Consider the following 26,417-nt stretch of genomic DNA (forward strand, 5'->3'; position numbering starts at 1 on the left):
ACGACTGCCCTACACCCATTCAATAAGTCATTCGACGACTCGAAAATAATAATAGAAGAAATAATACAATATAACAATATCTTACGAATTTAGTTAACAGCTTATAATTTGTTAATTAATTAATTAAATTTATCAACAATTGACTTAATGAAAATAAACGCATCGAGTTCGATGAAATGTGTATTTTAAAAAACAAAATCCCCAAATCATTAAGATCACAAATACAAAAATGATTGCGGAACGGTCAAATCAAAAACGTCGAACCCAAACCTCGGAGATAAGTTAAAAATAATGACGGCCAAGGTTACTGTGCCGTAATATAATAATAATAGTTTCATATGTGGCCGAAATGATCCATAATCGCATGGGATAGAAAATTGTTTTGGAAATGACTGCGCGGTTGAAAAAAGTTGATGGGGTTTCGCATTATGACGGAGTTTGGGTTTGGTTGATGACGCGAAAAAGTCGAAGCCGATTTTTGGAGTACCGTGTTATTTTGTTTCTTTGATTAGCCTTCCAGTTCGGTGACCTGGGTAGGTTGGCGGCTTTTTGTTGACACATTCCTATGTATACTTTGTGTTTATTACACGAATTGGCAATTTGATTTCGCAAAACATTCGGTAATTAGAATTTAATTAAATAAAATTTTCCATAAACTAAACAATGATTTTACTATCTGCAACGAATGAAAGACGGAAGCTGGCTGTAGACTGATTTATTATACTTGACACTGACAGTTAATAACATCGTCATAAAAGTACAGAAGCAAGTGGCCAGTCCATGCCACACTATCAAACATATAAATAATTAATTCTTGTAAATTTACGAAATGCAAAATTAAAAACAAATTGAAACATCAGCTAAATCATCAATGACACTATTGCATTATTACATATCAGCACTATTATATTTGAATCTGGCAGGCAAGATATATTTTTTAAACATTACATACGAAATGCTTAACAAATACTTTAATATTTATTTCTACAAATCAAATTTCGAAACATCATATTTTTTTTTAATATTTTAATTTCCAAACACATATTTTTTGCATTCGCAAATTGATTCACTTAACAAAGCTTTTCAAAAGGTTAAATCGGTAACTTGGAGATTAATCGGTTTGATCCAGTCTGTTCTCATTTCTCGATCGCCTACCGGGAGGGCGTTTCGGCGTTTATCGATATAATTTATCGATAACTTTTTTGATCGTGTTACGTCACTTTTATTGTGCTGTGAATTAGAAATGTTTTTGTAAAAATATGATTTAATTTCGTTCATTAGGTACAAGTATAATTTTGCCTGAGCGCCTTTACATCCACACGACAAAAAATATAAAAGAAGTATGTGAAAAAACCACGCTTAAAATAATTCGCAAATTAATTAAATTAATTCAACACTTGAAATAACTTCATGTTTTAGAAAATTAATGAGTACTTTGTATACGAAGATATTTGTTATGTTGAAAAGTTAAAAGGCCTATATCATGTTCCTTTTTTAAGAAAGAAAGACAAACACACACACTTTTTTAATATTTATATGAACAAATTCAAAAATCATTGGTATATATAATTGCATAATATAAAAAATATAAGAAAAGTTAATTGTTGTCGTAAATCGTATTATCGATATCGACATTGATCAACATGAAGCGTCCTTACTAACTTGATAAATGAGTGGCCCAAAATTGCACGTCAAGGGCTAACCGGCTGTCCAGTTTAGTTTTACGTTTTAATACTTTCAAAATGCGAAGAAGCCCGCGGTATCTGACTCTTAGTGCGGGTTTCAAATCCGCTTTTCTTCGTAGACATAGAAAAATATAGACATGGATTAGACTAGATATAAATGAGAAGAGAAAGAAAATTGTATATTATGTGCGTATTAGAAATATATGAATGAAATACATTATTGTTCCTAATCACGTGCCGGGCCCAATCTGCCACTTTGGATATTACGAGTACCTGGGCTCCGGCACTCAACGGCTGAGTAAGGAACAGGGGAAACAATCGCATGACTAGCTACTGGGACTGGAAGTTAAAAATCATCTATCACAATTGGTTACACTGTTATTCTTTTACTCATCCGTCGTCTCTATAGTTTGCTCGATGCAGGGAGATATATTCCGAGAGCCGCTCCGCTACTATACCCATAATAATATGAAAACGCAATGTTGTTTAAGTAGGTAAGGTTTAAGGTAGGTAATAAAGAAACAATTCTTTTCAATCAGAAAGCTGTGTTTTCAGTTAGCATTATGAATACACACGAACATATATCACAACTTTTACAGTAATCACAGAGTAAATCACACAGTGAATGTTTATGTACTAGCTTTTCTTCTTCGCTTATTATGCATGTTTGCTCGAACTGTGCAGTAAATTGTTCGAAGTAGGTATATGTTATTTTAGTCCGGGGTCCCTAAAGGGAAGCTATAGGTCGATAGCATATTTGTACAGCACCGCTCCCACCCAGAACGATGACGTTCATTGTAAAAAATGTGCTTTAAATCGTAGTCTGTAGACATATTTTATATTGACAACACGAGAGCTGGCAGCGAGCCGTCCGCTATTTTGTTGTCATTATAAAGTAAATCTACAAAGTACGCTTTAAAACTCAATTTCCAATGAACGTCATTTTGCTGGGTAGGAGCGGTGGGGTACTACTGTGCTATGACCTTATTCGGTCGAACATTACCCTGTATTTTTAGACGTCAAATTAATAATACAATAAATTTAAAAAGATAACCGCTAAACCGATTTTGACCACTGGGCCACCACTGCTTGCGTCCATACCTAGGAGAAATCAGACATGTTGCTTCATTTATGTTATTTATTAAAAAAACATAGATAACCCAGCAAAAAAAACCTCAAAAAAATAAGAACTAAGAACATGTTATTTTTAACCCCCGACGCAAAAAAGGAGTGTTATAAGTTTAACGTGTCTGTCTATGTATCTGTGTATCTGTCTGTGGCATCGTAGCTCCCAAACGGATGAACCGATCTTCGTTTAAGTTTTTTTGTGTAATAGATAACTTTGTCCCAAGTTTCATGAAAATCGGTACAGCCGTTCAAAAGTTGTAGCGAAATTAATATTGAAAGTCGAGGGGTTTTTTAATTTGTCCAACAAATAAACTTGTTGAATGAATATTTAAGTTTTTCTTGTCACATTTGTGGTTTCCAATAAAGTCAAAATTGCATCAAATAAAATAAACTGTTCATGATGGTAACAACTTTAGGTAAATCATGTAACTTTCAGGTATTCTTATAAAATTTTAAATGTTTTTTTTTTCGATTTATGTAGGTATTTATGTAAAATACTGTACTTCGCACATGGATAATAAAATCTTTAGCCAAAATAATTTTGTTTGTGTTTCACAAAACGAAAATAATTTTCGAAGATGGTTTCCTAGCATATAATTCAGATAGTGTGTCAGATTTGAATCGTGCCGTACGATTGATTGAAAAGCACACACTCCATTCCCAAATACGGCTTACAATGATCGTATAATATTTTCAATCAATGCCATATCACGAGTGAAATCTAAAGTTTATATAAAAGGTACATTTTAACGTTTCTCAGAATTATTTTGAGGAAGCGAGCGTAATTTGCCGCCCTATGACAAGAGTTCACACATTGAACGAGTTTACTGCTGAGTTCTTGTGCAAGTTTCCAATTCGTCGTCGAAACTGTTTACATTGACAAGCGGCCGTGCGGTGCGATTTCTCCTACGGTGTGGTTGTCATAGCGTCACAATTCCGCATTATGATTGGTGGCTGGCTGGATTTCTACTGTCAAAATCGAATTGCAAACTCGCACTAAATTCGCAGTTGACTAATTTATTAAACACTAGCGGCCCTCGAATAAAAAACCATAACAAATTATACACCTAAACATGCCCTAGGAATGACACTATCTAATAAAAAAACCCGCATCAATATCTGTTGCGTAGTTTTAAACATCAAAGTGTATATAAAGATAGAAAGAGGGAAGCGACTTTGTTTTGTACTATGTAGTGATGTTTATATCATTTTACTTGCATGTGCAAGTAAAACGTGTTAGTAGCTCGTATGCCAATAGCTGGTAAGTACAACGTGCTATGCTTTTCACATTGACATAGGTAGGTACCTTATATTTGCATGTGCATAGATTCGTGCCGATAACTTTCAAATTCAAAAAAAAAAAAAATTCAAAAAATGTTTATTATTCTCCACAATCTTTCTGTGTTCTTAAATTTAGTACAAGTAATTGTTTTACATATAAAGACTGCGAGAGACTGGTGTCTGAACTAAGCAGAGCCTGTATCTCAGATCACCAGCCTCTCCCCACAAGGAGTAGGACAGTTAACACTTGTCTAATTGAGCAAACACAATAAAGTTTATAATATTTTTATATTATACAAAGTTAAAATATATGTGTATTGTATATCGTCATATTTATCATAGATACTAATATAATATGTATATGTATAATAATGATAAATAATAATATATATATATTAGATATTAAACTACATATAAATGCATAGAATACAAATCTAATAGGAATATGATGATATATATTTATAATTATTTTGAAAAACAATATAGGAGCATATGTAATCAGAAAAAAGCACTATACAGGTAAATAATTAAAAATTTGCAAGTGTACAATGTAAGCTACTATGTGTGCATTTCAGCCATTATTTCAAATTTGACGTACATTGCTTGTTTTTCTTTGCGTTAAATAAAAGCTACAATACAAACTACGCAATGCACTCTGTCCGAGTTTGGTGATAGTGTGTAGCATTACACTCGACCATTTTGAACACGGCTACAAGAACATAACACTCTCCGACGTAGGCAGCCGAGCGGCCGACGCGCTTTTAATTAAAAACGGTATTCGAAATTCAAAATAAAACGCGGTTCTGCATGTGCAGGCTTTATTTGTAAACGCTAATTTCAAAACGGTCCGAGCGCAGATTAAAAATAAAAAGGTACGATATTATTTGCCAATCTTAAAAAAGAACTATAAAAATATTAATACACAAATTGATCGTGATAGTACAATTACTATTATTATATTGTGGATTAATATTGTTATCGTTCCTTTTTAAGATTGGTAAATAATATCATACCTTTTTATTATATATAATCCTTATATAAAAGGTTGCATTATATACTGTGTCAATATAGAATCCATATATTAATCGTTGCGTTACGTAATATGCTATGTAATTTACAGGTATATATATTGATATATACCTGTAAATTACATAACATTTACATAGATTATATATTGTTGCACTTATTAAAATTGCTGCGGTACCGACTTAGATCAAATCTTTAATTCAGAAATTAGATCCTAAAAAGCACTTTTTCACGTCATATTCTAAATTAATTTGCCAAAGCTACAAACTACTAGCATTTCGGCACTTCCCAATTGGAGTAAGTAGATAAAACATAATAAATACTGTCAAAATGTTGTAAATATTGAATTTGTTTTATGTGTAACCAACAATATTTTTAGTATATTTCTACCAGGCATCGTCTCGTCTCGTAGCTCTCAGATAGGAAATCTTGCATACATTTTGCTGAAGTATCTAAGTAAGAACTGGAGAACATATTGGTATTCGTTTTTTCAACTCCCGCGCAAGTGTTTTGGCCTTTTTTCGTCACGACTTCGACTTTGTATGCTAATGTCAGATAAATACAGTCGAATTGAAAAGCGTTTGATACATTCTAAGGGGATGTGTCGAATTTTATTTTAAATTTGGTTTTGGACATGATAGTCTAAAACATTTGATACTAGCTTTGGCCCGCGGCTTCGCCCGCGTTAATTTTCCGGGATGAAAGTGGTACCCTATGTCCTTTTCCATACTTCAAACTACATATATGTAAAATTTCAAGAAGATTGATTGAGTAAATAGAGCTGAAGAGGTAACAAACAAACTTACTTTCGCATCTAAAATAATAGTTAGGAATTTAGGATAAAACTAAAAAATGTCTTTCGTATGGCTTGAAGGATATTTCAATTTCAAAACGAAATAATTAATGGGTCGAAACTGGTTTCGAACAAATAATTTTATCCCTTCTGAACCAGCGGTTTCGATGGCGGCCGAAAGGAAAAATCTCTGTAAGTATAATAATTAAAGATAGACAGACAATGATTTATTTTTTAAATCAATCGAAAATTGAATTATTTTGTTCGTAAATGTACACTTTGTTTATATTTTTGAAAAAATATAGTCACGTTACATAATATTATATGGAAGTGTAATCGCAACAGGATCCATAAACAAATTGTTATGTTATTTAGTATCGTCATATCTCTACATTAAAATATTTTTGACAGGTCGTTGTTTTTTTTTTAATTCGTTAACTTTTTCTAAGCAAAAGCCAACTCATATTATTTTTTATATTTTATTATTTTACAAAAAAAAAATCATTTGGCAAATTCGGTTCGATCCTACAAGTGTCGTCCCATCAAACCCGTTCCAACACAGGGCTTGGGCCACTGGGACCGCGGTCCGTTTACCGTCCCAGTCGCCCATCGACTCATTTTAATCAATTTTAATATGAATTTGAAGTAGTATAATGCAATTTAATTAAGTTCAGACTGAGGATCAGGGCTATAAGTTTTCGCAATAACCAAGGGTACACAAATCGGCCCACATCCAGTCATATTATATATATGTTTATGTAAATCAACGTGTCAAGTTATATTTATGTAAGTTTCGTATAGTATTACATGTTTCCAATAAAAAAACCAAAACAGTTTCCAAAACACTTGATGACTTTTTAAATTTGGGCCGATTTTGATGATATTTGGAATGTATATAGTTGAGTCGAGTCCACGAGCGTAGCTGCGCGTAACAGCTAGTGTGAATATAATTTATTGATATCCATTTTTTTTACACAGGTAACTACATAAAATTGTCGTATTCTTGACGTTTACGTCATGTTTTGCTTAGGTAACTCGCCCTCTACACATACATGAATAATCGAAGTGCATAAAATATGTTGTGTTATGTTAACCACCTTAGATGCGCATTACAAACGAAAATACGCCTTCGGGATTATATTAACTAATTTGGTAATCTAAATTAGCAAGTATTTTATATTTAGGCAACAGGTGTGCACCTGTGGCTCATGCTTCTTGAAATCGACCATTAATATTATTTAGACATCTTATCAGAGCACTGATTTGAATAGCTCTAACGCCATTAGTACCTAGATGTTCCTTGATGTGTATTTCATTTAAGTATATTAAGTACAGTCAGCAGCACATCAGCCTAATCAAATACATTGCAAATTCGCAGCTGTTACCGCGCCATAGAGGTTCATGCAGGGTAACTTGTGCCGTTGACTGTACATTTTAATTGACGCGTAAAGTTTTTATTGTAAAATAGCCAGGTCATAAAGCATCGGAGTTCGGGTTTTCCCTTCGTATTTTGTCTCCTTCACTTTGTACTGTCCTCGGCAATATTAGTTATCTGACTATTGGCACCACGGATAACAGAAATTGGCACGCATTGACGACATCAAGCCAGCACATGTTGGGTTTGCCAAGCAAAAGTTTTTCAGAGCAGTTTCGACCGCTGCGGCCGCGCTGTCATTACGATCCGTCGAATTTTCTTGAGGTAGGAAAATCATTTCCAAAATCAATCATTCATAAAATAAAACTTGTCTCTGTTGTTGAAATTTAGAAAAAGGTAATGAAAGCGCGGCCGCAGCCGTCGAAACGATCTGAGAAACACCCAGAAGTCTACGAAATAAAGCTGAAAGGTATATAAGAATACTATAGCTTGATTCCAAAACCATCAAGTTAATTTTATCTCAGTGCTTGTATATTGGCCCTCTCTGTTAATTTTCCCTTTTCCTTCCGATTCCTAGAGATTTTGAGAATAAATTAGGAAGAGAGTTATCTGAACGATCACCAGATAAGCTGAGCTACACTTGCCTTTAACTATTACACGGTTCACGTCTGATTCTGTTATGTACCTTACCTATGTATCCCTTATATATGTACTTTAATTTTTACATCTGATGGCGAAGTACGGGTTTGCATTTCATTTCTCATTATCGAGTCAATTCGAAGTGAGACACAGTGAACCAATCAAATTACGGTATTGTTGTCGTTGCGTCACAATGGCGCACTGTGACTGGTCTCCTGAATCTCACTGCGAATCGAATCGATGGTGGGATGGAAATATCAAACTTTTTTACGTCATATTATTGTATTAATTTATATTTACCGAGGCTACAAACTACTAGCATTTCGGAACGACCACTTCAAATACTTGATCTTCTTTATGTGCCGAATATTGGCCGTCAGTACATTAAATACCTGATCTAGAATTATGTAAATAGTTAAATTATTGAAATTAAACCCCGTTTTATTGTTATTGTGGTAAGAAAAAATCTACCCAAGTACATCGATCAGACACAACGTTTTCTCAATATAAAGCGGGCTTTATTGAACCAATGAGCTGTATGTTACGAAACTATCTTTTCTAACTTCTATCTAATATTGGTTCGAGTTCCATTCGGTTCCCACCTACGATGTTATTTATTTGTTTTCTAATGATTCTAGACAGCGAGAAAATATATTTTTTTATTCTTTCTATAAGGTTTCAAGATTGTTTTGTTTTCAATAATGTGTTGTTATGTTGTTATTAACTTATTTATTAGTCTTATTTTTGACTAGAATCCGTCCTATTTGGCTAAAGCATTGCTGACTGCGCAAATGCGCAGGAGTGGCATCTAATTGTTTGAGTGCATTACCGTTAGCGGTACCATTGTCACATGTCGACATATTTTTAACCCCCGAGGTAAAAAGTGGGATGTAATAAGTAAGTGTCTGTCAGTGTATGTGTCGCCGTAGCTCATCAACGGGATGCGGTTTTTGTACAACGTATTCACGACTACGATGCTAGGTCTAGAAATTAATATAGCCGATTAGTAGTGTAACAGATCTAACAATAATTATAATAATATGGAGTGTGGTTCCGCCCTAGAATTGGACCACACCATATCATCCCGTTGATGTCGTATGAGGCGACTAAGGGAGGCCTCTGGACAGCTGGTAAGCAATAAGAGCATTCCGAAGGAGGGCTGACGTCAGGCAGGTGGCGGGTTGTTAAAACACAGTCGAATCTTCAATTTTTAAGACTATTTTTTCCGCTGACTTCCGGAGTTCGCGGCTTCACAGCCCCGAAGGAAACCGGGTATATGCGGAGATGATGTAAGAAAGAAGCACGATAATAATATGGACTATTTCTGCATATTTCGCCCAGAAGTGCTCATCACCATATGCTAAATTCAAATTCAAATCATTACTCAGAAATTAGACCTTCACAGGCACTTTTTCACGTCAATTTTCATATTAAATAGTAATTTCTCACAAGCTACAAACTACTAGCTAAGAAAACCATCGGTTTACCTCTAACCGTTCCATACCAAACAGAAATTAAAAACAAACTCAAAAATCAGCGTCAGTGACCTACTTGATGATTGACTGCCTGTCTTCGAGATAACTATATAGACCATAGATAATATAAATATAATGATTAAACCATGGGCGAGGAAGGCTATGTTTAAACGGATTGTAGATTAGAATTCCATTTTTTAAAATTTTATTTTTTTCTTTCCAGCCTGGCTGGAGATGAAATGGGTCGACTAAATTAAACCAATATTGCGTAATGAGTCGTATTATCTAGAATTGACACAAACACAGAAACTATAGAGTCGACATTTTCAATAAAGATTAGAAATCGCATTATAATTTTGTCGATAGATTTCACCGTTATCGACCTTAAATAAGGCTTTATGTTTAAATCTACTTCGCTGTAATCTTAAGTGATATTTCGTGTTCCACTTGTTTACAATAAGACCTTAGAATCACAGAGGAACAGGGTATAGAGCCTAAGCCATTAAATTGATGTATTGTTTCGAAATTTACTTTATTTTAAAAAGTTTAGAAAAAATATTTTAGTCTAATGAAGTTAATCAATTTCTCATCATTGATTGTTGTCAACCTTTGTCAATATATTGTGCTGTCAAAAATACCGGAAGAGCCGAATGAAGGTAATATATACCAATATTCATACTTATAAAAGTACGTTGAGACTGTATGCACGGAATTGACAAATTGTAATAGTTTCGGTAAAAAAAAATTGTGTTATTATTATAACATATTTCAAATCATAGAATAAACAAACATCATTAGATATAACATTCTGTTACTCACAGAATCTCGATGTGCTTTGTCTGTCATCATTACCTGTAACAGAAATAGAAAATTATTATCAAATATTTTTTTTTTAATAAGAGACGTTGCAAAAGAATATTTTTTTAATGATTTTTATTTTTCTAAACCTTTTCTTATTGTTTACTACGATCTTGTATCATTATATTGAGATGAAATAAAAAATTGTCACATACACATTTACCGTCAACTTTGACGTTAAGTTTTACGTGCGCAGAAAAACGCAAAGTACGCCATTTTGTCTAAACGTCAGCGGCGCGCCGGTTAAAATCAACGTCATATATGACGGTGCCACTCACCCTAAGAATATGCGTTATTTATTTCAATGTTATCACTCACATAAATCATTATAATCACCCGTATTACCTCATGTAGTGAACTTATGACAAAACTGTTTGGTTAACTGGTTTTCAATGTTTATCGTAAAAACTAGTATTTTGTGAGCAAGAACATACTTTTCATTCGTATGATTTATTGATCTACATAAAGTTAATTAACAGGAATTCTGTTTAGCTACCTTATATGACAGGACGACTTTATGAAATATTAGCGGCGCGCCCCGGCTTCGCACGGGTAAAGCCATAACAAATTAGACACGTAAATATCCCTCTTGAATCACTCTATTTATTAAAAAACCCGCATTCAAAACAAAAGGCAAGGCAAAAGTCGTATCAAATTGTAGATACTTGGAGGTAAAATCTACGCCGTTGTAGAATGGAAAATACTTCATAATAACTTAATTATTTTACCGAAATTAAGTCTTACCAACAACTAGTAGAAAATATTTTAATTTCTAGATTTCTTTTCTACCCACCTGATGGTAAGTGATCACCACAGCCTGTCAACGCCTGCAACACCAGGGAAGTCACACGCGTTGCCTACTTCTTTTTCCAAAGTATACCCTGCAATTACTGACTTTCTCACCCTTCAAATCGCATACACAAATAGACGAAAGTGAGGTACCCAAGCAGATTATTTTTGTACCAAGGTCTATCAGATGAGTAGACCATAGTACAGGCAACAGCACATCAACCTACCCAAATTCGTTGCAAACTCGCCACTATTACCGCGCCATAGAGGTTACCTTAATGCGTTGTTGACTGTACAAAGTTGCACTAGCAAGAATGCCCAAATTAAAAATATTGCGATGCTATATTGTAAGCTATAAATAAATAACTTGGACAATTTCGAAACGAATTCCCATAAATTTCTCGGAATGTGTGTCAACATGATATGACGATAAGAGGTTTCAAATGAAATTATTTAATTACTTCAACGAAGATTGATTACGAATAGCCGGTTCGCTTGCAATAGTAATTTAAACTGTGTCCTTATTTAGAGGGCGCTGCGGGCTCGCTATAGATGGCGCTAACATCTCATTTTTATCGATTTATTTTAATTTATATCGAAAACTAAAAAAACACCACAGAATTATGTATTAATATAACTTATAATATTATTGTATTAAACATATAAAGTTTTAAAAACGTAATCATTTAACATTATACAAAAAATTGTGCTCAAATAGCTAAAGAGGGTTTTCAAGGCGTTTCGACCGCTGCGGCCGCGCTGTAATTACGATTAATTTTCTTTAGAAAGGAATCATTTCCAAAATAAATCATTGATAAAATTAACATTACCACAGTACAGATTAATTATTTTAAAGTCAGATTGTAAAACTAATTCTTGTCTTTGTTAAAGTTTGAAAAATTGTAATAACAGCGTTGCCGCGGCTGTCGAAACGCTCTGAGAACCACCTAGTTCCTGTTAAGTACGAATTACGGAATAATAATGCTTTTTAATAAATATATTTTTTTCAAAATTCGCCATTCGATTTACTTGTTTATAAACATTGGGACACTAGGAAAGGATATTAAATTTTGCAAAATCTAGAGCGTATCAAGATTTCGTAACAAAATAATTAAGGCGAGAAACGTCTAAGACACTCAAATGCCGCACAATTTATGGCCCTTAATTACGTTGCACAAAACTGTGTTTAGACGTGAGAAAGTTATTTATGGATTGGATTAGAAAATTCATAGATAATTTCGGAATTAACCGATAATCGACCCATGGATTTAGTAAGTACTTCGTACAATTTCGTACAATTCCATGAATCGACCTAATCAATACATATAATAAAACAGTAAAAAGAAGTATTTATGTACATTGAAAATATTTAAATAAAAAAAATTGAGATAGATGGAGAATCAGTAATAGAATAAGAATTTTAAAAAAAGTCTGGATCTACTAGACGGATTTGAATGAAACTTGTTTGTTGTATAGCTATAAAGCCTGGTCAACATATAGGGTATAATTTATTTTGGAAACTGGAACAGCTCTATCAGAACCTATAAAGACCAGCTAAACTGTAAGAAATATAGAAAAGTTACCTTAACAAAAATTTTTCGCCCTCATGAGCATTTTCTGATAATTTATAAAAATAGAAGATATGGAACACCTGATGATGAACTCCAACAGACCAGCTACACTATAACAGATATGAGAAAAGCGCCTTAACAAAAGTTGGTCAGCCTAATGAGCATTTTTAACATAGATATTTATAAAAAGACTCATTTGATCCACGTTTTTAACCATGATGAAAAATCTTGAGACTCGCAAAAATCTATTTTATTCCCCATGTCTTCTTTGCCGCGAGCAACAGCTCTTCTATGAAAATGTCATCTTAGTAAAAGTTAACCAATCTGATAAGCATTTTCTGTTAAGTGAAGTCTTAGCAGAAATTGTTCAACCAGAGCAGCAGTAACGGTTGGCGCATTAAAATACAAGATGTCGAATATTTCTGCAAAGGAAGTTTTGTAATAAAGTTAATCTTATATTTACCCTATACTATTATAAAATAATCTGGGAGTACCTGCACGTGGTGAAGGCGGAAACAGTTTGGGCTAAGTTTCGATGACGACGGAAGGTATTCGTTGAAAACTCATTTATGTATAGAATATACATTCGGGCATATGTTATTTTCTCTCTAATAATTTTGATTCCTTACCAAAATTGGCTCGACTACGCAAACCAAGTCGCGGGCATCAGCTAGTAAAAAATATTCTGAAACCCATAGATTTAGAAGAGGCCCGTGACCCATATTCGGCCAAACTAGCGTGCAACCTTTATTTTCCCTTACTTACCTATTTTAAAAAAAATATTATTGTTGACCTTTATTGTCATAACTTGAAAGAACTCTTTCTCTTTGAAGAAAAAAATATAAAGTCAGAATGACATAGATAATTCAAACTAAACAAAATGTATTAAATTTTTGTATATTATAATATTGAAAGCGAAAAAGAAAATTATAAAAATTCTCAAGTGAATAAATATCGAACATGTCAAAGAACGCTGACAAGGAGTCGACTAGCGCGTACGCTCTGCCTAGCCAACAGGATGATCCGGTGACGACTATGTGTAAGTTAGTGGAGGATGACACGCCCCAGCCTATGAGGGGCATGAAGAAGTCCATCAAAGTTTCCACAGCGGCCGAACAGTTCTCCACCGACCACCACGGCGAGTACGAAGCCAGGGCCCGCCAGAGTTGCGGCAAGATCGGAAGAGTGCACCGGCACAATGCAGCGTGCCCGATGCTCTACGATGAGCTTCAAAAAAAGACCTCCACATCTCGAGTCGTGGCAGTCACCATGTCGAGAAAAGACGCACTACATTTGACAAATTCCAACGCTAAACGTAGAACGAATACAACAGCCGGTCGAGGCCGTAACAAGAAAAGCAAGGAAAAGCAACGCACAATGAGAAATAAGCTGATGAAACGAAGGAAGCCGAATCGACATGCGTCAACGAATAAGCGAGCGTACAGACTGTCAAAAATATTCAAATCCAAAGGATGCCAGTGCCATCCCGGGAGTTGTGAAGATGATAATACTAATGATGTGATGGTGTGGACTCGGAGTACGTTGAATAAACAGAGTCGAACGTCTCAACGTAGCGGGTCATATGTGACGGAGAAATTTCCCGGAACAAGTCACACTTCTGTCAGCAGCTACCACAGCAGCTTTTCCTCCATGGCGCAAGAGCCTATGGTGTCTTAAAATTACATGACGTCTATTTGTTATAATGATAACTAGTGGTGAATAAAAAAATGATAATTGAAATCTTAATTAATTTAAAGTGACGAATAAAAAATTTGTTAATTGAAATCTTAGTTTATTTAAAGACTTACCGTCAACAGCACATCAACCTACCCAAATTCATTGCAAACTCGCCGCTATTACCGCGCCATAGAAGCTAACAGGAATAATACAGCTACACCATAGAAGCGAAGCAGGATAACTTGTAACCGAAAGGCGATTTTTAATCCTAATTCTAATATTACAAATGCGAAAGTATGTTTGTTACCTCTTCACGCTCTATCTACTCAACCAATCTTCTTGAAATTTTGCATACATGTAGTTTGAAGTATGGAGTACGTAGGGTACCATTCATCCTGGAAAAATAACGTGGGTGAAGCCGCGGGCAAAAGCTAGAAGTAAATTAGCTAATAAAAAGATCTCACAATTATTACACAAATACATAAATAGCTGCAACTTGGTACAAGTCGTGAAATTATCGATATTGTAATAAACAGATCAACAATGTTCGATTCGGTCGTTCGGTTGTACTGAAAGGTGTTCGCTATGATTGAGGGCTGACAAAACTGAATTTACGATAAGACTTGAACAATTACGCAAATGTAACTAGATAGGTACTAAAAGAAACTAGGCTCTGATCAATACATTTAATAGTCATGTAGAATACCTATGAAATAAATATACTTGTAATATTTTCCATGCATATAATTCACAAAATGATGATATGAAACAATAATATTTAACTCTTTAACATATTTGCTTCTTCTTACTACATGTATAGTTAAGTGGCAACTGTTGACATAAACTTAATTAATTTCGAATATATATTTCTGGATATTTATCAAAATCAAATCATTCATTTATTCAGAAATTAGGCCTTCACAGGCACTTTTTCACGTCATATTCTAAATTACATGATATTTACCAAAGCTACAAACTTTGGAACGATTTCGGAACGACCACTGCTGAAAAGAAATGCCGAAATTTAAAGTTCATTTATTTTAATATTTTGAATGAAATTTAGGACGATAGTTGTAATTCAATCAACATTACGTACGTGTAACATATTTCAATTTTTTACTGTTATTTTTGTCTTTTATCTACTTATAACTTTGAAGCAAATTGCGTCTATGATATTTTATTATTTTTTATTCGACTAAGAATATATTTCATTAGTATATTATTAATACATAATGAAAATAGACTATTGAAGTTAAAATCGAAAAAGTGAATTCGATTAATCTCATTAATCAACACGCATTGCTCTCTATCTAAAGTCATTGCAATAGTATGCAAATAGAACCTTCGAGGTCGCGCTATGACAAGTGCATTGAGTCACTCACTGCGCAGGAGTGGTTTGGAGGCATGATTTTACTGACACCGATTGGCGGCGTGTAGTCTAGGAGCTCGGATGGTTTATCGTTCATGTCTTCTTACATATTTTATCGAGCATGTCAAATCAGTGGTAGATGAATTTATTTCCAAAAAGTCTGATACAAACAAGTTGGATATAGATGTTTAGGGAAGAAATTGGAACTGTCTGTCATGCTTTCACAACTAAACCGGTGAGGACTTTAATGAAATTCGCTAAGCATATAGTTGAAGACTAAATATGGACCAGATTTAAATCAAATTTCTATCCTCAAGATGGAGTCGAAAATACTTCCTAACATACTTTGATGGCTAACAAAACATGTGAATCATAAAATAACTGAAACAATAACGTTTTTTGACTATAAAGATTGTAATACACATTTTCAGATCTGAGGGGTCAGTGTGGGTTTTCATTTCACTTCTCACCATCGAATCCATTCGAAGTGAGACGCAGTGAACCAATCACATTGCAGTGTGGTTGTCGTTGCGTCACAATGGCGCAATGTGATTGGATCGCTGCGTCTCACTTTGAATCAATTCGATGGTGAGAAGTGAAATGCAAGCCCGCACTTCGCCCACCGCTCTATTATTGATTTCTATATGGAAGTACAAATTACATAAGCAAAAAGCAGAAATTCAAGGGAATTTCATTGCAAGAATTTACTATATACATTGTGGAGTTGAAATTAAATAAATGCTTGTAAAATATTGTGTGGACTTCCTCCAGCTGAAATGTTGATGATGATAAGCAAAAATATATACAAAAGACTAGAAATATCGGCATACGACAAACGCCCCAGGGGATTTTCGAGCCTCTGAGCAAACTCATATAACATTAAAACTATAGTACTTCCTTCGGAACATACTCGTATGTACAGCAGACCGCTGCATTATGTGGTTGAAATAGTGCCTATTTTGTAACGCTTTTCACGTTGATGTGTTGTTGATGGTAGCTACTAGAATAAGTTCAGTAGAAATATTGTAGAATGTTATTACTGTTTGTTGTTTCGAACATAAATCGAACATTGAATAGATATTTTCCTACAAATTATTTCTAAAGGAAACTGTATATCACGGGTTTTAGTAGACGTTTCGGATTGGTATCTACCTATGTTACATAGTCTCATGTATGTCCGATTATACGAAATCGATCGATGTGTTTATTACTAGCGGTTCGTGCCGGCTTTGCTCGGGTAAAACCTTCATAAATTATAAACCTTCCTCAAACCAAAAATCTCAACAAAATCCATTCTGTAGTTTCAAAGATCTTGTCATACATAGGGTTGAGAGTCTGCTATTCTGATAATATAATATTTTAAGAATCTGATATATTGCTGAAAGCGATTCTGTTTTATACTATGTAGTGATTTGCAATATTTGCCTCTTTTTCGGAGCCCAGGGACCGCTTTCATACTTTTTTCGTCTCCACTTCGCACGGTCATCGGCATCCCTAGTTGTCAGACCATTGGCACGCATATCATCCTTGACAACATCAAGCTTCCTTGCGTTTGCCCCTTCTGCTAGGACGAGGCCAGATATTTGTTCCCTACGGTTCCCTATCGGTTTACGCAAGACGTGGCCGTACCAGCGCAGTCGGCACTCCTAGAGATATACCACCACGCCAGTTTCCCACGGGAATAAGCAGACTAGATATTTCCACTTGCTACTATTCTGACCAATCTCACTCGCCTTCAAGACCTCCGTGGCCATCATGCCGGACTGCTACAATGGAGGTCCCGGGTTCGATCCCCAGTCAGGTCAATATGGAAAAGGATTTTTTTCAGATTCACTTGGGTCTTGGATGTTTATTATATTATGTATAGGTTATTAAATATAGTATCGTTGAGTTAGTATCCCATAACACAAGTCTCGAACTTACTTTGAGGTCAATTCAATCTGTGTCTTGATTTGTCTATACATATTTATTAATTATTTATTTATCCTATGTGATCATATTATTCTCCATACATGCTTTCCGGTTATAGGTCCTAATATATCCTTTACAAAGCAGATCCGCAATTTGTAGCGGATTGTTCGAATTATTAATTGAAATAATGATTTTTCTTGAAAACACACGTTTTGAAATAATAAGTATAATATATAAATTAAATGGGTAAATAACTAACTACATAAGCAATCATTCTGATATTAATGCATATGTATTGCAAAGAACCTGCCAATTTTAGAGTTACGCGCATTTATTGTTTGCTTGAAGTCAATACAATTTCAAGTTTAGAACTACCTTAATGAAGTTTGATACTTACCTAATTGAGTTTTCCAACGTAGATTAGTTAGTACATTCCAGTTAGCTACCTCTTTAGGAGATAGCCACTAGACAGACAGATGGTCTCGGGATGTCATTAACATTAAAACGTATACCTAACATAAATCTCATATAAGTAAGAATACAGTTATGTACGTGCGTATAAGACCATTTTCTATCGATTTTCACTGATCTTTTAATGTGATTTGATACAAAAATGGTGTTTCAGATAGAATCACCGCTGAATAAATAAATACTTTCTTTATAAATAAATTATTTATTGAGAAACATAAACCGAACAAACTTAACAATAATAATCTTGGCCACGGCCCGCCCTGTGAGGAGATTCCTTTCGAGTCCTAACCATAGGTAGCTTGAGTCCTAACTCCACTGTGATTACCTGTAGATGTCAAAAAGGCATCAACATGTATTTTTTTATATATTTAAAAATGTAACTAGCTGTTCGCCGCGAACTTAGATCTCGTGAACACAACAAATTATTGATGAGTTTTTACAAAAATGTGAATATTTCAAAAACGACTTAACCGATTTTGATACCCCACGTATTTAAAAATATTATTGACAGATCCGGTATACCTTTTAAATATCATCAAAATCAGACCAACGGTTTGAAAGTTATCGCATAACAAACATACATACAAACAATGTATTTTTGCCTCAAGTTGCCCGCGCTCCCTTTGCTCGCTCGGAAGCTCAAAACCAGAAAATGGAAATGTCGAAAAAAGTGGATTAATCGAAAATTCTTAAAACTACTGTACTATATAGAAATTAAATATTATATTCTTAAAACTACTGTACTATATTTAAAATTCACACTAGCAGAACATAGAATTTGTCGTCCCTATGAACTATAACTAATCATAAGACAATCAATAGAATTGCATATATGTGTTTATATCCGTCCAGGTTATGAATAGTCCAGTTGAGGAATTGGGTATGCATCGGACTTTCGGAGACGAAATTGGAAAAATACTGACAATGTGAGTTGCAATTATTTGATAACGAGTGTCATGATTGCTTGATATAAGAATATGGGATATTTATCAGAATCTCGAAAGGTTTTCGCAGGCAAAGACTTTAGCAAAAACGGGTGGATTATAAAATTCATATTACTGCTCCTATCTTTTCTATACTTAGATGTGAGATTGTGAGACGTAACAATTAAAGCCGTGTGAAACAGATTGCTATCGTTACAATAGATAATTGCATAACTATCACTTCCTGAAGAGAACTGCTTTTAATTAGATAAATTTAATTAATAGATCTAAATTACTAACATATCAATGATATTTTACATTTTACAAATGACCATTATTATAGCGACATGAATATTATTCTGCTTGGACATAATTAGCTATAGTTTTAAATAGCATTTATACCCGTTTTTAATTTTTTTTTGAGAAATTATTTTAAAAATCCATATCCATACTAATATTATAAATGCTCAAGTCTGTCGGTCTGTCTATCTGTTCTACTTTCACGGATAAACCGTTTGACCATGGTAGTTAAGGACCCCATCCTAATATAGGCTACTTTTTTACAAATATCAACCCCTAAAAGACTATAATGGGAGGTGAAAGTTTGTATGAAAATCGGCTGTTCCGCTACCGCAGATAAATTCGCGCGGACGAAGACGCGGTCAAGAGCTAGCTTGACTATAAAAAGCGCCTGTAAAGTTCTATTTTGACACTGACACGACTTAAGAAAATGTTGTGAAAATCAGTCTGAGGTAGACTAAAAGCCAGCTTGACAAATCAGGCAGCCGTATTATAAAGCACTCGAGTAACAGGCATTTTTATTCGTCGACTTTTCCTCAGTCACATGCGAGACGTGCCCTATCGCCGGGAGAGTAGTTTTTCTCACTTCTTCCTAGGGTTGGTGCGTTAACCTTCTCTAGAGTTAATAGTTTTTTATACTACCAAATAGGTAAACAGGCATTCGGCCCACCCCACCAGACGGTAAGTGATCACTACAGCCTATCGACGCGGGGTGTCACACGCGCGTTGCCTGTTTTGTGACGGAGGATCTTAGGCTATAGTACCCTGTAATTACACTGCTTCTCTAGTATTACATTTTATGCAGCTTATTAGACAAACTTCTGCTTCTTTTCGAATAGAAATAGTAAAAAATTATATTAATTTAGACCAGGAAGTAGCCACAGCAGTAACCTTATCATTAGACTCATTGCTGTTTTCTATGGAGCAAAAAGAGGGATAGTTTTGGCAAGGCAACAGATGAATCATGGATTGAACCTTTTTTGATGGATTGAAATGGACTCTTCAGTCGTTAATTTTGGGCTTTTACTTCCTAGTTACTTTGCTGTTTAGATAACTTATATGACTAAATAATAATAAAATAAAAAAGCCCTTTATTTCTACTACCATATCGTTCCACATAATATTAAATTAGACTGTACACATGTATACTAAGTCAATTTTATCACGAGAGCCCGTTTTCTTTTGAAAACTTATATAAATATCAGGAGGAATTTAAATAAAACATTGCTGTATTTGATAGACTTTTTTCACAACCCTGCATAGAAGTGTTTACTCGTTAAAATAGTTTACCTTCCGAGATTCTAGACAGGTAAAAAGCGGTACATATTTGTCACATGAGATTATCTCGGTCACAGGGGACTGAGCTGTGGTCGAAGTGCGGCTTTTCAATTTACTTTTCACTATCGAATCTTTTCTCAGTGAAACGAAGTGAAATAAACACATTTATGATATGACTACGGATCGTTATAATGCCTAAATATGGTTGGCTGTGCGAAAAGATTCGATAATGGAAAGTGAATTGTAAACTCGCACCTAGCCTCTGTTCATGGAGTAGTCTAGGCTTGATAACGGTACAGACCACCACACGATAACCTTACATCTTTTTATTTAATTGCATAATGTGTATAAAGTACATGAATTACACCATAATGGGAGAAAGTTTCTTTCCAACGTAGGTAAAATAGGCAAGATAGCACATCAACCTAGCATTTCGCATTCATAATATTAGTATGGATTATACTTTCATACACAGATTTTCACGGATTCTTCAAAGGTAAAGGAGCAGATAAGAACCTGAAATTATGAGCATCATAAATTATGAAACAGTAAGATACAAAAACCTTTTCAAACAAGTCTATTCCTATACATAGTCGTTCGGGTACCACAATTATTTTTTATTTCATCTGTTACAAATAGCACACAATGAGCCTATACTCGTATATACAGGATGCCTAAGTTATATAATGCCATTATTAAGACTGTAAAATGTAGATTTGTTTGCAGACAATTTAACAAAATTCAAAAACATTGTGTCAAAACAAAATTAATTAATTTTAATAATTGTATTTTGTTTTTTTTTCTCTTAAATTACCATATTGCAGTGTTGTGTTCAATCGACGTAGGGTTACAGAATTGCACGTGTCGTATAGAATTAAGTTCTTTATTCTGTAATCTGTGAATAATCACAGATTACAGAATAAAGAACTTGACTATGTATATTTAATACATTTATTTAAATAAATAAAATAAAGATAACTATTTAAAAGGTCTGGTTAATAAACCTTAACTAACACAGATTTGTTATTGAGATAACTCGTTATTTGGGGCAAGTTATTCGAGCACCTACACCGCTGATTCAATGTATCATTATATCAGTCATTTAGCGCTAATTTCTGTTGCAAACTGGATAAATAGAGCGAATTCTGATTTGATCTCATTACCTCGGTTCAGTCAGATCACGGCTCGAGTTGCACTTGTCTTGAGAATGGGTTATTAAAAGATCTAATCTAAGTCGACATTCCCGTTGATGAGAGACCCATATTTCAATCCATTGTATCTATTTGTAGAAGCGGTGGTGGTGTAATGGTTAAGATCCCCGCCTGTGGATCGGAAGGTCCCAGGTTCGAATCCTACTCGTGCCACATGAGTTTGCATATCAATCTGACTCATGTACCTATATATGTTTACATCGACCACCACTGGCTTCCGGTGAAGGAAAAACATCGTGAGGAAACCTGCACACTGGTTAATTATTAACTTGTGTGTGAAATGGAGAAGGCAATGGCAAACCACTCCATTAATAATGCCAAGAAAGTTGTTACGTGTGTTTCATTCTATGTAATGACCACGACCCTCAGTCATGAGGAATACGACGATGAAGAAGAAGAAGAAGTATCTATTTCTCACGTTAATTTTAATCTAATCAATTTCTTTATCACTACATAGTATAAATGAAGGGCGCCATCTGTTTCCAAAATTTCACCCAAAGGATTTTTATTATTACTCCCGAAGGTTTATAGGTATAGTGCAAAGCCGCACCGGGTCGCAGGTTTTTTTATATTCTCAAATAGCAAGTGTATTTGATTCATTCCGCACTGGCAACGCACGTGTAACCACTAGTGTTGCAGGCGTCACTAGGCTGCAATGACCGGTTCCCAATTTTCATGCATACAATTTTAAGTCATATTTTAACATGGCATACATTTACTTATCATAATAATAGTTACGCACAATATTAATTTGGCATATTGTTTTAGGCACAATTTTTTACGCATATCTACCATAAATATAAAATTTTTAAGCATAATATTGTAAAGCATATTGGCGTCTTATGGGAGGCCCAAGGGCGACCCCGCTGCACCCCAACCTACTGCTATACTATATCTTTATGCAAATCAAAATTATGGTAAAATACAATTATGCTTATTGAAAAGGTATGCCAAAAACAAGGTATGTCAAAATATTATTATGTAAAAAAAACATATGCCTAACTCGTTATGCTAAATTAAATTAGGATAAAAAAGTTCCCGCAATGACCACTTTCCTTAAGGTGGGCCGTATGCTTGTTTCCTTGCTCGTAGCTCAAAAAATGTGTCTTGTATAGTTTATGTTATTCTTACGACACTTCATGGAAATTAAATTGTGTAGAGATCACTAGTTCCACCTGCACAATTATAAAAAAAATACTTTCGTTGTTATGTAGCGCCATTGACTTTCAGAACTTTTGACCAAATCCTAAAAAAATGCTTTCGGGAAAAAAACACATACCCTTTGTTTAAATCCAAAAAAATATAATAATATTAGTGGGATTATTTCATCTTAACGTTCAAAGGTGACCTTAATATAACACTATGGTTAACACAGGACTTGCGTAATGAAACACAAGACCATATGCGAATGGGAAAGTAAAGTACAGTCAACAACACGTTTACGTACCACCATTCATAGCAAATTCGCTGCTATTACCGTAGCAAAAGTGTCCTTGTAGGGTAAAGATATTATTCTTGCAGCATTTTAGCGAAAGCCGAGGTCGAGATGTAGGAAGCGTATAGTCACGTTAAATAGGACCTCATTTACACGAATCACGGCGAAAGCTGAATTATACTGTTGTGAGTTGTGAAATAATGTGTATTCGAGGTATAATATAATATGGTGCGTAATAATAGTCCAGGTGTATTCCTATTATTAGAAATGTTAGACTTGTTAAATTAAATTACTTTAAATAGTATAAAATAAAGCCGCGTCTATCTGTTTCTAGGCTTTGTTTCAAATCACGCAAAGTATTTTGATGAAGTTCACTGTCGTTTAGATAATTCCTAAACGAACTACTTACACTTACAAAACAGTGTATCAGACCGTGCGAATCCGGGCTAGGACGTTAGATACTGTTATTCAATTTGTATAAATAATATAAAAGGTTGTTTTTGGCCGTAATATTTAGATAATAATTACGGCTTTCCGAGTTTCCCATTAATCTTATTGAGTAGTTTTACCAGTAGAACTACTGGGAGATTTCCGAATCCCGTGCGATGTCTCCAGAAAAGTAGAACCTTGTGCACTTAAATGCATACATAAATTTATTGGCCGCATTATAGAAGTACAGTCAATGAAATCTTTTGATTTCAAGTTGTGCGATTGATTCTAAGACGGCCATTTTGAAACCACTTATTTATAACGTGGCCCGAATTTTCTTGCAAAATAATATTATGACCATAGATAAAATAAATTAATTTTACCTATGTTCTTGACCAACCTTATGGATAAAAAGGTATGTGCGCGTTTAATACCTGATGTTGTTTAGTATATAACAATCTATGATAATGCTAATGATATAATTTTAGTATTGTATAGAAAGAGATACGTACGAGTACCTAGCTTGAATATTTCAGGAGACTATACATTAAATATACGTATTATATCAATTTTCATTAGGAAATATTTCATTTTACGTCTGTTTTTGTAGGCGTTGTCGCGTATTGTTCATTCGATACTTTGAATTTTTTTATGAAAAAATAAAATGGACACATTAATTGAAATACTGCCAACCCTTGTGAATAAATGGATTACGATATCGAAAGATTAGAAAGAAAAAAGTTTTCAAGGCTTCTTCTGAGAAATGATGGGACAGGATATAAACAGTCGTTTATAAACGAGTTGCGTTTCCTACAGACCAATAATCATAACTGTTACAGGTTGATATCAAAAGCTGTTAATTTTAACTGGCTTTTACCTGTTGCCGATTCGTTGCGCAACGGATGGAGTTAGTTGGGAAATTTAGCAAGGATTTGAAAGCTACTTTAGAATAGATTCTTCGAGTAATGTCTTGTCCTATATCCAAACTAATATTCTAAATGCGAAAGTCTGTCGTATTACGCTTTCACGGCTAAACCGCTAGACCGACTGTGATGAAATTTAATATGAATATAAATAGAGACCCCAGTTCAAATATAGGCTACATTTTATTTTTTCCAATACCAATGACTATGATGGGGGGTAAAACATAGTATGCAAATGATGTCTTCCGCTTTCGAAGAGTAATTTACGCGGACGAGACCGCTGGCAAAAGCTAGTAATTAAATATTTTATTATTATCAGTTAGCTAGTAATTTAATATGTTATTTCTAACACTTGGTTCAGATTGTATTCGTTTATTCGAGTCGTCTACAGGTATCTGACATGACGACTACCTACCGCTACCTGCCTACTACCTAACTACCTACCTCTGATACGATGGGTATAACCAATACATTATAAAGATTTTTTATATTTACTATATTAAGTAAATGACTAAGTTTTGGTAGTTAATTCCCAATGCTCAGGATCATATCGAGATTTCAAGATCAAAATAAAGTGTGTGCGGAAATAACTACTCAAACAATTTATTTATGTTGCTTGAGTGTCCTTGTTGCCTAGATCCGTGCTCATTGGGAGATCTTATGAAGGGCACAAATAATACGCTGCTGGCCGTAATAAACTATATAGTTCTAGTGAAGATTTAGAAGATTTGGTACATACAAGTGTGGTTTGATATCGCCTTGTCTATTTTATAGACTTGTTAATAAATTTCTTATTAATATTACCAGATTTTACCAGCGGTACCGGCAGCGTTAATATCCCACGGAAACAGTTCTTTATTCCGGATACCTCACGTATATAATTCTCGACAACTTTAGCTACATGTAATCAAAATTTTAAGAAGATTGTCGTGTAGATAATCGTAAAGATATCAATAAAGGCAATAAACAAATATATAACGTTACTTTCATATTTATAATAGACGTTAAGTTAGACATGAGAGCATAGGGCTAGCTTTAATAATGGACAAGTTACCTAATGAAAAATCAACAACAGTACCAGTTATGTAACTATTAACTATTCTTTTATTTATTTATTATAAGTATGTTTTAATAAAACCGAAAAAAAGTACAAAAAAATGTTAGCCTGATGGGCAAGGTTATATATTCTGTAAAATCTATACTTTGCTATTGACGATTCCCATTGGCCGAACGAATGTAAAAATAATGTTAACTTACGTTTGATTTTACAACATCAAAACCAAATTTGGCTTTTAATTGAATCCGAATTGACAAGCTTTACATAATTCTATCGGGTGTTAAAATATAAAACTAGTTTTATATGACACCCAGAATTATAGTCCCTGTTAAATCGGACGGTTCATCTGAAGTGCATATTAGTTTGATAACTTTTTATCGTCATATTTTTATGTTATCAGTTGTTTATCAGTCGTTTTGCCCAAACCAATCGATTACGTAGGGAGTGTAAAATTGTAAATCAATAAAGAACAGTATACAGAGACGAAGATAGAAAGCATACTTTAAGCTTAACTATGTTTTGTCTAGTTCTGTCAATGCCAAATATTGTAAAAACCGAGAGTGTCAAAACATACTTTAGCAACTTTAGAAACAGAGATCTCTAACACGTATAACCCCAAGTGAAATGGGATAAGAGATACAGAAGAAGAAGAAGAAGAAGAGATGCGGTTATGCCTCTTCCAGCTGGTTCTCGTAGAAGTGGCAAAAAAATGCTCTCTAGATGTCAAGGATGATAATATGCGTGCTAATCACGCATCTGGTCTGACAACTGTGGCCGTCGAAGACCGTGCAAAGTGGAAGAGAAAAAGTAAGA

The 26,417-nt window shown here is 34.4% G+C and overlaps 1 protein-coding gene and 1 long non-coding RNA gene across 4 annotated transcripts in view; both read right to left on the reverse strand.

Annotated features, from left to right (window-relative positions):
• Positions 1-26,417, reverse strand: part of ds (dachsous) — a 301,443-nt gene that overhangs the window by 90,606 nt on the left and 184,420 nt on the right. The gene's annotated exons all lie outside the window — the stretch shown is intronic.
• LOC128676708 (uncharacterized) overlaps positions 1-26,417 on the reverse strand; it is a 200,049-nt gene that overhangs the window by 31,350 nt on the left and 142,282 nt on the right. Inside the window, exon 7 of the long non-coding RNA XR_008405449.1 lies at positions 10,222-10,254. This is a non-coding gene — a long non-coding RNA (uncharacterized LOC128676708). The remainder of the gene's footprint in view (positions 1-10,221; positions 10,255-26,417) is intronic.

This window comes from Plodia interpunctella, chromosome 16 (genome assembly GCF_027563975.2).
Source record: "Plodia interpunctella isolate USDA-ARS_2022_Savannah chromosome 16, ilPloInte3.2, whole genome shotgun sequence".
Classification (NCBI taxonomy): Eukaryota; Metazoa; Arthropoda; class Insecta; order Lepidoptera; family Pyralidae; genus Plodia; species Plodia interpunctella.